The following is a 15,467-nucleotide window of genomic DNA, read 5'->3' as shown; positions in this document are numbered from 1 at the left end:
AAGACACTTGATCCTGGGACAAACGGTCTAAGAGATATGAGCGATTTTGAACTTTTGGTTGCTGTAGCGCCACCTATGGGCCAATCGGGGTCATACTCTGACAGGTTGTCCCCAAATTGAGGCCTACCATCTGGCCAGGTTTCAAGTCTCTAGGCCTTACGGTTTGTCCTGCGCGATGCGTTTTACGAATCCTTACAATTACAATAGGGTTTCAGCATTTCATGCTTGAACCCCTAATAAGAATGAAGGCTTTTTGCCAGTTATAGCGCCACCTATGGTCCGATCTCCATGAAACTCTGCATGCTTCCTCACCATGTTCTGACACATAAGCTCATCAATTTTGGTGAAGTTCTGAGTTTTCCTTTGGGATTTATAGGCTTTTGAGCGTATTTTGCCACGCCCCTTTTCTAAATGACCCTGTTACAGCCACGCAAATGCCAAAGTTCAACTTTTTTTTGATAATTATTGATCTAGAGAGTCCAGAGAATTGTCCTAGACTGGTTTGGTTCCGATCGGGCGAAAAACCAGGGTCTAGTTCGCAAAAGTAGGTTCTGGACAAAAGTCAACATAGCAGAAAATTTTCCCTGCCTACATCCAAATCGGAGATAGCCATTTTGTCCGCCTCGAGCCAAGGATTCCAACGATATAAGACACTTGATCCTGGGACAAACGGTCTAAGAGATATGAGCGATTTTGAACTTTTGGTTGCTGTAGCGCCACCTATGGGCCAATCGGGGTCATACTCTGACAGGTTGTCCCCAAATTGAGGCCTACCATCTGGCCAGGTTTCAAGTCTCTAGGCCTTACGGTTTGTCCTGCGCGATGCGTTTTACGAATCCTTACAATTACAATAGGGTTTCAGCATTTCATGCTTGAACCCCTAATAAGAATGAAGGCTTTTTGCCAGTTATAGCGCCACCTATGGTCCGATCTCCATGAAACTCTGCATGCTTCCTCACCATGTTCTGACACATATGCTCATCAATTTTGGTGAAGTTCTGAGTTTTCCTTTGGGATTTATAGGCTTTTGAGCGTATTTTGCCACGCCCCTTTTCTAAATGACCCTGTTACAGCCACGCAAATGCCAAAGTTCAACTTTTTTTTGATAATTATTGATCTAGAGAGTCCAGAGAATTGTCCTAGACTGGTTTGGTTCCGATCGGGCGAAAAACCAGGGTCTAGTTCGCAAAAGTAGGTTCTGGACAAAAGTCAACATAGCAGAAAATTTTCCCTGCCTACATCCAAATCGGAGATAGCCATTTTGTCCGCCTCGAGCCAAGGATTCCAACGATATAAGACACTTGATCCTGGGACAAACGGTCTAAGAGATATGAGCGATTTTGAACTTTTGGTTGCTGTAGCGCCACCTATGGGCCAATCGGGGTCATACTCTGACAGGTTGTCCCCAAATTGAGGCCTACCATCTGGCCAGGTTTCAAGTCTCTAGGCCTTACGGTTTGTCCTGCGCGATGCGTTTTACGAATCCTTACAATTACAATAGGGTTTCAGCATTTCATGCTTGAACCCCTAATAAGAATGAAGGCTTTTTGCCAGTTATAGCGCCACCTATGGTCCGATCTCCATGAAACTCTGCATGCTTCCTCACCATGTTCTGACACATATGCTCATCAATTTTGGTGAAGTTCTGAGTTTTCCTTTGGGATTTATAGGCTTTTGAGCGTATTTTGCCACGCCCCTTTTCTAAATGACCCTGTTACAGCCACGCAAATGCCAAAGTTCAACTTTTTTTTGATAATTATTGATCTAGAGAGTCCAGAGAATTGTCCTAGACTCGTTTGGTTCCGATCGGGCGAAAAACCAGGGTCTAGTTCGCAAAAGTAGGTTCTGGACAAAAGTCAACATAGCAGAAAATTTTCCCTGCCTACATCCAAATCGGAGATAGCCATTTTGTCCGCCTCGAGCCAAGGATTCCAACGATATAAGACACTTGATCCTGGGACAAACGGTCTAAGAGATATGAGCGATTTTGAACTTTTGGTTGCTGTAGCGCCACCTATGGGCCAATCGGGGTCATACTCTGACAGGTTGTCCCCAAATTGAGGCCTACCATCTGGCCAGGTTTCAAGTCTCTAGGCCTTACGGTTTGTCCTGCGCGATGCGTTTTACGAATCCTTACAATTACAATAGGGTTTCAGCATTTCATGCTTGAACCCCTAATAAGAATGAAGGCTTTTTGCCAGTTATAGCGCCACCTATGGTCCGATCTCCATGAAACTCTGCATGCTTCCTCACCATGTTCTGACACATATGCTCATCAATTTTGGTGAAGTTCTGAGTTTTCCTTTGGGATTTATAGGCTTTTGAGCGTATTTTGCCACGCCCCTTTTCTAAATGACCCTGTTACAGCCACGCAAATGCCAAAGTTCAACTTTTTTTTGATAATTATTGATCTAGAGAGTCCAGAGAATTGTCCTAGACTGGTTTGGTTCCGATCGGGCGAAAAACCAGGGTCTAGTTCGCAAAAGTAGGTTCTGGACAAAAGTCAACATAGCAGAAAATTTTCCCTGCCTACATCCAAATCGGAGATAGCCATTTTGTCCGCCTCGAGCCAAGGATTCCAACGATATAAGACACTTGATCCTGGGACAAACGGTCTAAGAGATATGAGCGATTTTGAACTTTTGGTTGCTGTAGCGCCACCTATGGGCCAATCGGGGTCATACTCTGACAGGTTGTCCCCAAATTGAGGCCTACCATCTGGCCAGGTTTCAAGTCTCTAGGCCTTACGGTTTGTCCTGCGCGATGCGTTTTACGAATCCTTACAATTACAATAGGGTTTCAGCATTTCATGCTTGAACCCCTAATAAGAATGAAGGCTTTTTGCCAGTTATAGCGCCACCTATGGTCCGATCTCCATGAAACTCTGCATGCTTCCTCACCATGTTCTGACACATATGCTCATCAATTTTGGTGAAGTTCTGAGTTTTCCTTTGGGATTTATAGGCTTTTGAGCGTATTTTGCCACGCCCCTTTTCTAAATGACCCTGTTACAGCCACGCAAATGCCAAAGTTCAACTTTTTTTTGATAATTATTGATCTAGAGAGTCCAGAGAATTGTCCTAGACTGGTTTGGTTCCGATCGGGCGAAAAACCAGGGTCTAGTTCGCAAAAGTAGGTTCTGGACAAAAGTCAACATAGCAGAAAATTTTCCCTGCCTACATCCAAATCGGAGATAGCCATTTTGTCCGCCTCGAGCCAAGGATTCCAACGATATAAGACACTTGATCCTGGGACAAACGGTCTAAGAGATATGAGCGATTTTGAACTTTTGGTTGCTGTAGCGCCACCTATGGGCCAATCGGGGTCATACTCTGACAGGTTGTCCCCAAATTGAGGCCTACCATCTGGCCAGGTTTCAAGTCTCTAGGCCTTACGGTTTGTCCTGCGCGATGCGTTTTACGAATCCTTACAATTACAATAGGGTTTCAGCATTTCATGCTTGAACCCCTAATAAGAATGAAGGCTTTTTGCCAGTTATAGCGCCACCTATGGTCCGATCTCCATGAAACTATGCATGCTTCCTCACCATGTTCTGACACATATGCTCATCAATTTTGGTGAAGTTCTGAGTTTTCCTTTGGGATTTATAGGCTTTTGAGCGTATTTTGCCACGCCCCTTTTCTAAATGACCCTGTTACAGCCACGCAAATGCCAAAGTTCAACTTTTTTTTGATAATTATTGATCTAGAGAGTCCAGAGAATTGTCCTAGACTGGTTTGGTTCCGATCGGGCGAAAAACCAGGGTCTAGTTCGCAAAAGTAGGTTCTGGACAAAAGTCAACATAGCAGAAAATTTTCCCTGCCTACATCCAAATCGGAGATAGCCATTTTGTCCGCCTCGAGCCAAGGATTCCAGCGATATAAGACACTTGATCCTGGGACAAACGGTCTAAGAGATATGAGCGATTTTGAACTTTTGGTTGCTGTAGCGCCACCTATGGGCCAATCGGGGTCATACTCTGACAGGTTGTCCCCAAATTGAGGCCTACCATCTGGCCAGGTGTCAAGTCTCTAGGCCTTACGGTTTGTCCTGCGCGATGCGTTTTACGAATCCTTACAATTACAATAGGGTTTCAGCATTTCATGCTTGAACCCCTAATAAGAATGAAGGCTTTTTGCCAGTTATAGCGCCACCTATGGTCCGATCTCCATGAAACTCTGCATGCTTCCTCACCATGTTCTGACACATATGCTCATCAATTTTGGTGAAGTTCTGAGTTTTCCTTTGGGATTTATAGGCTTTTGAGCGTATTTTGCCACGCCCCTTTTCTAAATGACCCTGTTACAGCCACGCAAATGCCAAAGTTCAACTTTTTTTTGATAATTATTGATCTAGAGAGTCCAGAGAATTGTCCTAGACTGGTTTGGTTCCGATCGGGCGAAAAACCAGGGACTAGTTCGCAAAAGTAGGTTATGGACAAAAGTCAACATAGCAGAAAATTTTCCCTGCCTACATCCAAATCGGAGATAGCCATTTTGTCCGCCTTGAGCCAAGGATTCCAACGATATAAGACACTTGATCCTGGGACAAACGGTCTAAGAGATATGAGCGATTTTGAACTTTTGGTTGCTGTAGCGCCACCTATGGGCCAATCGGGGTCATACTCTGACAGGTTGTCCCCAAATTGAGGCCTACCATCTGGCCAGGTTTCAAGTCTCTAGGCCTTACGGTTTGTCCTGCGCGATGCGTTTTACGAATCCTTACAATTACAATAGGGTTTCAGCATTTCATGCTTGAACCCCTAAAAAACACATAGGCTATATGACATCCAAAGTATGTAAGGTAGTACAACTTGATCTCTTTTACTGAATCCAAAAGGTAGACTATTAATTATATTTATCTACATATAAAGGTATTTTTAAGATTTTGAAGTGTCTAAAGCTCATTCGGTTTAACTGTCCGAAGGCCAATACAGCAATTTCATTTGTGATTAAAATATCTTAAAATTTCATAAATTTGTATTTTTTTTTATTATATATCAACATAGTGCAAAATGGTATTGAAATTGTGTGTAGAAGTCGTTGCTTTGTTATGAGAAAGAATGTCCGGAAAAATTATTTGGTGACAAATTTTGCCCATCTTGTAAAAAACGACAAAAAACAGTGTTAATTGATTGTACAGACCACAAAATCTTATTGTTAACACCTAGGTATCTTATTCATGCCACAAAATCTTACTGTTAACTACCTGTCCAATGACAGTGTAGTCAGAGCCGTCGCATAGGCTGTGCGAACTGTGCAACTGCACAGGGCCTTGCGCCACTAGGGGGCCTCGCAATCCTGCTGATTTTTTGCACAATTTTCCACCGGGCAAAATTGCGATTGTTAACTCATGATTTCTGTTCTGTCTGTGCGCACCAATCTTGTACTTCTATCTACTCCTCAACCAGACCACCTAGAGACTTCGGGTTTTCGGCATTATGTTAAAGAAGGTCTAATCTCGGGAACGCACAAAAAAAAAAAAAAAAATTCCAGGAAAAGATTTACTATCTCTTAGTGTTGTAATCCCATGACGTCAGAAAATTGCGCTAAAACACTCACTGAGTTTTTATTAGCCTACTACTTTTTTTTTTTTTTTTTTTTGTTTTGTTTTTTTGTCCCCACCACTTTTTAAAACATCTTGCGACACGAATGTACCAATTCTACAAATAAATAAAACATCTCCAGTTAACTGGCAGAGTATTCATTTCGTTAGTTTTTTTAAATAAGAGACGATCTAGCGCTGAAATGTGTTTTTTAAATCAAGGGATAAAAGTGCTCATTGCCGCTGCCGCTCGTGTGCCTCGCGCACACTGTCTTCACTCGGACGCGCGCTTCAATCAGTTCCGGATACTCAAAACATAATGCACACAAACGTGTCCATGCTTGATATACAACCACTAATGAACATAATCGGTTTTGATGAAAAAAAAAAACTATATGAGTGCAGATCTGAACCTAAAATCTCTGGCACGCTAGACGAAAATTCTACCTCTGGGCCATTCAGATACACATCAATAAAATAGCCGGATGTATTCACACGAAAATTCTCGAGCTGACTTGATGTAGGCTAAAGCCACTCGTTGCACAGTTGATTTTTTTTCCCTCTGAAATAAATAGCAAAAAGTCATAGCTGAGACTATGCATAATTATGCTGTATTATTCTACTTGATAAAAAACGTATTGCAGCGAGATTATGCGTGCAATAGAACTAACGTTAAAACAGCTACGTCCGTGTGACTGTTATTCATGCGCAACTGAGCATCCACATCAATGAGCAGGGCCTCGCATTTCAAGTTCGCACAGGGCCTCGCACCCCACCTGCGACGGCACTGAGTGTAGTGACCATACATTTCAACTGAATGTTTGATTTGAAGTAGGGCTGCACGATTTGGGGAAAATGTCATATTGCGATAATTGAGGTCAATATTGCGATTACGATTGCGATATGCGATATAATAAACAAATGGTTTCATGAGTCAACTTGCTTGGTTCTCAAGGAAAATAAATGCACACACAGATTAGTGATAATCAGCCTAAAGAAAAAAGTTCTTTAGTCAAGAGCAGTGAGTGTTTTTCTCTGTTCCCTTTGTTCTTTGATTAACTTTAGCGACAGATTATTATTTTTTATTGCATTTTAACAAGAACAAAACATAATTTACATACAAGAGTACATATAACCATACATGTCAGGGGTAAAGAAAAATAATAATAAATATAAAAAAATAAAAAAATAAAGAATAACTTAAGCGACATTAGTGGCTACTGTACTGTCCCTTTAAGACCAGCCGCTGTCAGACACGCGGATCTCACACGCGCCTCATTCTCAGTCATCACACCTCTTCATGTTCATCATAAGACTACTCTTATGTTATGAAGACACTCGACAAAAAGACATTTTGGCATAATTGTGTGTGTTATTGTTCGTTCAAGCTCGAAAGAGAACTGTATTCTGTCATGCTGTTTTGTGCGCACGCACGATATTAGCGCGAGTCTTTCTGTGTGTCACAGTCAGACATTCACAGGCAGCGCGTTCATTTTGGCATACATGTGTGTTGAACGTTCTACTGCGAAAGAGAACTTGATACTGGCGCGCGTCTATCTGTGTGTGTGTGTGTGTGTGTGTGTGTGTGTGTGTGTGTGTGTGTGTGTGTGTGTGTGTGTGTGTGTGTGTGTGTGTCAGGAGGACATTCACAGGCAGCTCATTCTCTATGTCTTATCGCGCATGAATGGTTTAAAAGCATTTGCATTAATAAGTGCATTAACAGCGCAAATTTGTTTATTTAATATAAAATCGCAGCATTTTGCGTCATATAAATCGCGTAAGCTTGACATCGCGATTGCGATACGATTAATCGTGCAGCACTAATTTGAAGTGATAAGTACACAGGTTACTTTCTAAGAAAATGTATGCTTTATGTTGTATTAGAAAGGACTGTGGTAATACAGTTCATTTAAATGTTTTGAAAGGGAAATATATTCAAAGATGAATGTTACATATGTATGTTTAAAAGAGTAATCAACTTCAAATCAAAAGGGCTCAACTTAACTCTTGCAGAAATCAACTTAATTAAAGTTCATGTTACTTAGAAATGTGTTTTATTGTGACCAAAAAACTTCTTCACCTAACTTAAAACATTATGTTGGATCAACTTAATTACTTGCATTCATGTTGAAAATTACTAAGTTCATGTTACTTAGAAATGTGTTTTATTGTGGCCTAAAAGGTAATTCACCATACTCAAAACATTGCTTTGAATTAATGTAGACTAAATCTGCCAGCAGTCTTAACTAAAAATTCTAGTGGAAAACATATATTTTTTTTGTTGACCCAATGTTTTATTTTTTAGTACTCCAACACTGTAAAAAAAATATTTTCATGATTTGTTAACACAACTTTTAATCTTTTGTCAAATCAACTTAGATAATTAATGTGGTTTAACTTACAAATGTAAGTTACCTGGTTGCCTTAAAATTTTGAGTTCATTTAAATTAAAAAATTGAGTTAATGCAACAAAGAGATCGGTCTAATAAATAGAAACTCAAAATATATGTTATCTGAAACCACATTATCTAAGTTGATTTGACAAAAGATTATGGTTTAATAAATAGAACCTCAAAATATATGTTATCTGAAACCACATTAAGTTGATTTGACAAAAGATTAAAAGTTGTGATAACAAATCATGAAAATATTTTTTACAGTGAATGGAAGGGTACCCAAAAAGTAGTATGGTACGGCATTTTGGTACACAACTAATTCACAACTTTTGACAGTGGAATCGCAAATAACTGCATACACCACACTGTACTGTACCGTACCGCTCAGTGGAAACGAGCCATTAGAGCATGAAAACAAGCATTAGATGAATAACTAGTTGGCTAGTTGGCGTTTAAACTGTTATGTTTCATCCGTCCCACCACTGTGGGCCGATTGAAACAAAGCACAACTACCGTTCAAAGTAAATTTTTACTTAAATCATTCTATATTTGTACCAAATAGCACATGATATTAAGTGAACACATGTGTGAGTTCAGGTTGTTGATAAAAAAAAAAAAATCTATCTGTAACCTTCTTAGAAAACGACGTTTATCTGAAAAGTGTTTCAACTGTCCCAACTCTCCCCCACTATTCTTCCAGGTGTAAAACGCGATTCATTTTTATTAGCATTGCTTTAATGTCTCACGTGGCTCATCTTAGGCTCAATGTAAAGCATTTAGCAGAATCTGTTCCAGTATGACACTTGAGATCGATTCACATTAATTCCCTCACAGATCTTATACTTTGACTTTTGACTTGACGAAACAATCACACAAACGAACACAAAATCGCTCAGGTCTGAATGAACTCAACATATTCTCCTCATGCTCGCTGCTGCTGCACTAAAGCCTGTATATTTCAGAAGGAAGACGCCAGAAAAGACGCACAAGTATCGCTGTGATCGATGAAAACAATACAGAAATGAGCCTGTCGCTTAATCAAACTGTATAATGTGTGTGTGATGGTTGAGTAAATATGAGAAATACCGTGAACTGCTCTCCTCACCTCAGAAGACTCGACGCTGAAACTCTCAATGAGGGGAACTAGAGACGGCGCGAGCGAGCGGAGACGTCATTGGCCGCCAACTGTTGATGTTCGGAGACGCGCCTATGGCAAGCCGTGTTAGCATTAAATACCCCTGGCTGTACTCGTGTAATTTAATAATTATTATCATTTTAATTTAGTTTTGACTAGTCAAAATTCAAATTCCAAATATCTTAATTACAATTTTGACTCGTAGTAATTGGAATTAATATCTACAATGTGATTATTACTAATCAATATACATTCGAGATATCTACAATTTTATTTTGACTAGATATACATTCAAGATATCTTCAATGCTATTGTCTATAATGGATTTTGCACTACGCATTATTATGGCAAGCTGTTTTAGCATATAAAACTATGTTTTGACTATCCATAAATATATTATATTGGAGGCCGTAATGCCATTAGCCAAGGACTGAAAGGCACAATATGTCACTTTTTTGCTTTAAAAATAGCAAAAATCACTATATCTGTGTTATATATATTTTTTTAGTTGTGTACATTATCCTGACTGTTTACAACAACTTTCAAAACAGGAGAAATTTGTAATTTAATTTGAAGACACGGACCGTTTCTATATTTCCGTTTTGTCGCCGTCAATGGCATCATATCCGTGTTGTCCCTGGTTTCCGCTCGTACTGACATAGCAACCAGAGCCTACCTTTCAACCTATCTCTGATAGTAACCAAGGCGACTGATGTGGACAACTGTGTAGTTCACAATGTCTATTTGCACGCTGTTGTTGTTTCGTTCAAACATTATGGACCATGGCATTCAGACTTTGGAGAACTAAAACGAGAATCAATATCAGCGCGGTGTTTTCGAGATGCCTAGAGCTCCCATAGACAGTATATAAATGAGAGCTCCACGTCCGAGACTTCGACCGCTCCTACATGTACTTTATTAAACAGGTGAGCACATTTACATAAAACTAATCAATGTTATATAGTTCAACAATGATAAAATGTTAGAATATGATCTGTATGTTATTCTAAAACATTCTAATGAAACACATAAATTTCAAAACATTTAAATGCAGTTTAGTGTGATAGTGTAATGTAAGACCAGGTGAATAAGGGCTGAGTTACCTCACAAGTTTAATTTGTCTAATAAACTGACCTGTGAGTAGTAATTCTGCGTGTAGTTCGGTAGAATGAAATGTCCATATTCCTTTTATATCCACAGGACTCGCGTCGCTTGTGGAGCTGATAGCTGTCTCTTAGCAATCCCGAACTGCTTCATATCACAGTCATGATAAAAACATTGATGTATGTACTCATCCATAAACATTATTAGATCGGTCGGCTTGACGTTGATGACAAGATCCATAATTCTTAGCAAATGTTGCGTCATCAATCTACACCTTTGTTATTGTAAGAGGTTAGAAACCCCTAGCGGAGAAAAATTCCATACTGTATGTTGAAAATAACTTTTCTGTAGGAGGGATATCTATATGACCTCTTAAAAACTACAGACAAGTCTGATCTCACCTTGAGGAAATTGACTTTTGACGTCTCGTGTACCTACCATTAACTCGCTCTCCAGATTCCTCTTATGATCGCCTACGGTTGCTATTTGGGATTGTTTGCTTGGCTGATGTTATTGTTTGGCATGTGTTTATGTAAACAGCGTTTATATATCAATATATGCTTGGAAAGAGTTTCTGATATTTTGGCTGTTTTTTTTTTTTTTCCACTTTTCTTTGTTTGATTCTTTATTTTTTATATCTAGCATTACAAGCTTTCTGAATACGCTTTAGTATCAGTGCTCGTCTCTTTTCTGCCGTTCTGTTAATTACCTTGTTAGTAAACCAATACATCACAAACAAAAGCAGAACATCTTGAATCTCCTCCATACTTATTATTAACGTGTCGCTCAACGGATTACTGTCCGTCAAAGACAGGGAGGAACAGTCGCGTGCAGTTCTACGTCACCAGGCTAATTTGCATAACCTTCCCGGTACTTTAGACCGCACTGTAAACACAGAAAGAAACCGGTCTGGGGAAAAAAAATGACTGGGAATAAAGTTCCTGGGTCAAATTCTTCTGGGTAATTTCAGTGGAAACGCGGTTTTAATTTGTGTTCTGAAAATGAACGAAAGTCTTAGGGGGTTGAAACAACACGAGAAGCTGAAGAGGAATGGGAGTGTGAGAGTCTGACAGATCTAGTGCACGGTGATATAAGACGACCTTTGACTCCGGCGAGCAGAGAGAATCCAGTTAAACAGCTGCAGTTTAATACTCCTCAGAGAAGAAATGAAGAAGATATTCAGTCAAAATTACTGGAATTAAAACTAACAAATGTAGTTAGAAAACAAGTAGGCTCAAGAAAGCAAGGAGAGTACTTATACGGATCGAATAATAAAGGCGTCAGAACAAGCAAACCTAAACTCTGAAGCAATAACTAGATTAGTCCATACGTGTATACTGGTCATGCAATATCTGCGGAAGCAATTGAGAAAGTCCGTAACTTAACAGGAGTAGAAGATAAATATATTCAGTGGAGAAACATGCTAATTAATGGACATAGAGATCAAGTACCATTATTAAGTATTTGGTTATCCATAGAAGAAGAAATACCAATGTCAGACAAAGTAAACTATTGCGAGATGTAGGGAGAAAAATACCAGGAGGAAATAGATTAGTGACAATCTTAAACACTGTAACAAACAAACAAGTAGAGGAGAAATTGGCAGAATATGACTTTCGAAACTCAAAATGTAAAGAGGAAGAATTTTCAGCATAAAGAAGTTCAGAAACTAGAGAAAGATAATGTTGAAAAACAACAGAGTGTTCGAACAAATTACACAAAGCCTTACAAAACCCGGTTTCAAGCCAGACAAGTTGAGAAAGATAAATTTAGGCCAAAAACAGGAAATCAAAAACCGATGCCCTGGCAGAGAAATGTTAATACTGCAAGTAAGTTTAGAAGTGAGCAGAAAGGTAATGTATCAAATTGTAAGAATAGTGGATAAACATACAGTTGAGAAGGCAAGATAGAAGACCTTGCAGCGGTAATACACCGCGGCACATCGTAAATTTTGATAGCGGGGTAGGCAAATAAATTATCCCTGATGAGGCCAGTGGAAAAGGAAACATATTCTTTTGGTCAGATAATGAGGCTTGGAATTTTCAAGATGGAACTAAAGTTAGTTACGATCGGAGCTAAAAAGGATTTCGTGAGAATGTAAGAGCATGAGTATAACAGGATAAACGATGATATACTACAATTCAGACTGATAACGGCGTTAAAGATCCTAGAATGGAGCAGAACAAACTCATCGTAGCTTGCTTGTGTGTGTGAGACAGCAAGAATGCAGATTTACGGGGTAATAAAACTACTGTCTCTGGATGGAGCAAAGTTAAAGCAAAGTTGAACGTGAATAAAAGTGTTCAATAACATGGGTCATATAGGATACAAAGTTAAATATGAAATGAGACTGACATGGCAGAGCGAGTAAATGAGGCTGTAAGCAAATAATTTAAATTTGTTGGCAATGGCTTGGATATCTGACACCGTAAGTTTATGACTTAAAAAAAACCCTCGACAGAAGGGGAATATGTGTTAGTGGATTTTTAGAAGGGGAATAAGGCCCAATTTAAAGAGAAAAATCCTCTAACACATAAAACAAGAACTTGGGATCTTGAGAACTTGGAACTTTAAAAGTAAATACTGAAGAGTGTTTAAGAAGGAGCCGAATGCTTAATGACTAAGAGATGTCTTATACAGAGAGCTCAACTTTATGTTATATCTTTCAGGAGATAGAGTCTGAAACGAGATATTGGGCTAACAGAGGTGTCCCGGAATAACACAGTAATGAGATAACGACATTGTTTAAGTCAATTATTGTGGTAACATGGATAAACATAGCAATAGTTATGGTGGTATTATGGGTTGTAGTCAAAATTTTAATAACAGTTTGACTATAATAAATCAAGACACTGAGGAAAAAAGGTACAAAAAGCATGCAACCTTTGTGATAGACAAAGAGATTGATATGGACAATCTAAAAGAGAAAAAAGTTTCATTAAGTTAGTATTAAAACAGATACATTTTGAGGAAAATGTCTAAATGACAATTGTAATGAATGTGATAAAACGAAATACAATGGTAAATTACATATAATGTGTAGTATTAAGTTATTAAAAGAGTTAAGCAATCAAGTTTGAAATCAAACTTGAAAAGCTAGAGAGATGAATTGGATAGGCTATATATGTGTGTGAAATTGGAAATGTGAAAATAACTATAATGCAAAAGCAAGTACAAAGATGAGTGTTTAAGGCTAACATTTTAAGATGGAAATAAAATTAAGACTCAAAGATAGAGAAACAACAGAGAATAATACAGTAACTAGTTAGATGATAATACAGTTCAGACTGTGTGATGTGCTGGAAGATGTAGCAATGCACAAGTATGGGGAAATAATTCCAATCAAAATCAAGGGTCTGGTAAAAGGCTCATAATTAGGGCATTAAAGTAAGAGTACAGTAAATAATACAGATTGGGTAAAATATTATCATATACCTTTAGTCTTGATAAGATGATGTAAAAAACGATGAAGTAATAATTACATGGGATATTTCTAAAGTATTATATCAGACAAAAGACCTGCCATAATAAGCATATAAAATAGCATGGGATTTTATTGATAATTTGTCAGAGGAAAAGGGATTGTTCAATTTGAGTACATTCTGGAATGTAAAGTATTTTGGAGGAATGAGTCCAAGCATATATGCAGGACGGGCATATTTGAGTCAGAAATGGGACAGTAATATTAGAAGGAATTATATAAACCAAGGGATAAGCAGATTATTGTCAGACAGTGACTAAACGCCACCATTTCCATTCTCAGAAAACATAAAAAATTAATGGAAAGAATGGAAAATGGTGAGCCAGAGAAAATTAAGAGTACTGAATAAAGCAACGTGTGTCTAATAACATAAACGCAGAGAACTAGAGACTTGAGATAGCAGTACATCTCAACATGATATACAGCAGACTGACCCTTACACAACCTTTCAGAGGCCCGGAGGAACATGGCATGTACAACATACTGGTAGATATACATTTAATATATCTAGAACAAATATAACTTTATTCATTGACAACCACTGAACATTGTAATTAATGAGAAGAAGCTGAAGTGTATAAAGTTAAAATGGAATAATATACTTTGGACTATAATGTATTTATATGAGTCTAGAAAAACTGCAAGAAGAAAACTGTTGTTAAGACATCAGAAGTGCTGGATTGTAAGTAGAAATGATGAATGCATGAGTTGTCTTTAATATGTTATTTGTACAGAAAGCTGATTTTGAGATGGGAGACCTATGTAAAGAATGGTTTTGATAAAAAATATATGTGATACAATAACAATGATGGATTGATGGAATTTTGTGTGAAAGCATTTGAGTTGATAATGTATTTTAGCACAGGTGTGTTTGGGAGATATAGAAACGTTGAAAATGCTCCACTCAGAGGTCAAAGAATTTTACAATGATATAGATGCACAAACTGGATTATGAAAGACCAAACTGTTTATACATGAGTTGCATGGTAGATTTACCATGGATGTTATAACAGTGATAAAATGTGATAGAGTATTTTATTTTATAGACAGAAACATTGATGGGGCCCTGCAGGAGACAGGATCAGCCACTTCAGCCACAATTGTCTCGTCAGAGCATCGAGATAAAACAAGCGGCCCAAGGGAAGGTAGTAATACCACAGTCCTTCATTCCAAAGATCAATTAGTCTGATTAATGGAAGGTGGCAGTACGTTTCTGTGTAAAGACTCTGAGAGACAATTAATTGGAGAATGTTATTATGAAATGAATCATGGTAAACTGAAGCAAGTAAATTTGGATGTTATTTGATTAAAAAAAAAAAAAAAAAAAAAACTTGGCCTTCTGGAGATTTGGTAAACAGGAGATCCTGGGTGGAACACTGAATGAACATTTTCAAATGAATGTTGTTACTGAGACAAGAAGAGTGTATTCCCAATTGTCAAAGTATGACAAAAAGAGAAAATGCTATGTGCAGTATTTGACTTTGGAAATAAAAGAATAAATTGGCATAAGGGGCGTGTTAAGTAAACATGCAATTTATTCTATTAGAATGCCTCATATATATGGGCTGATATGATATTAATCACCATTGTAGTTTTAGAAGTGAAATATATGTATGCAATTTATTCTGTATTAATCTGTGATCTTCATATATAAAGTATGTATGTTACTAACTGTATAACCAAGTAGAATAGAGTGTTATATAAGGAAAGACACTGTAGCTTGTTTTTGTAAAAGTCTTTTATTGGTGAATCTGATTTATTAAGAAAGAGACAATGCAAATTGTTTTGTAAAAGTCTTTTATTTGTG

The 15,467-nt window shown here is 38.1% G+C and overlaps 1 protein-coding gene across 1 annotated transcript in view; it reads right to left on the bottom strand.

The window, feature by feature from the left end:
- Positions 1-9,145, bottom strand: part of LOC308700541 (uncharacterized protein) — a 36,853-nt gene extending 27,708 nt beyond the window's left edge. The window contains exon 1 of the mRNA XM_081382170.1: positions 9,046-9,145. The gene's annotated coding sequence lies outside the window, so the exon portion shown is untranslated. The remainder of the gene's footprint in view (positions 1-9,045) is intronic.
- Between the last annotated feature and the right edge of the window lie 6,322 nt (positions 9,146-15,467).

The sequence above is a fragment of the Scardinius erythrophthalmus genome (assembly GCF_964197995.2).
Source record: "Scardinius erythrophthalmus genome assembly, chromosome: 1".
NCBI lineage: Eukaryota > Metazoa > Chordata > Actinopteri > Cypriniformes > Leuciscidae > Scardinius > Scardinius erythrophthalmus.
This window is presented reverse-complemented; position numbering and strand designations above follow the sequence as displayed.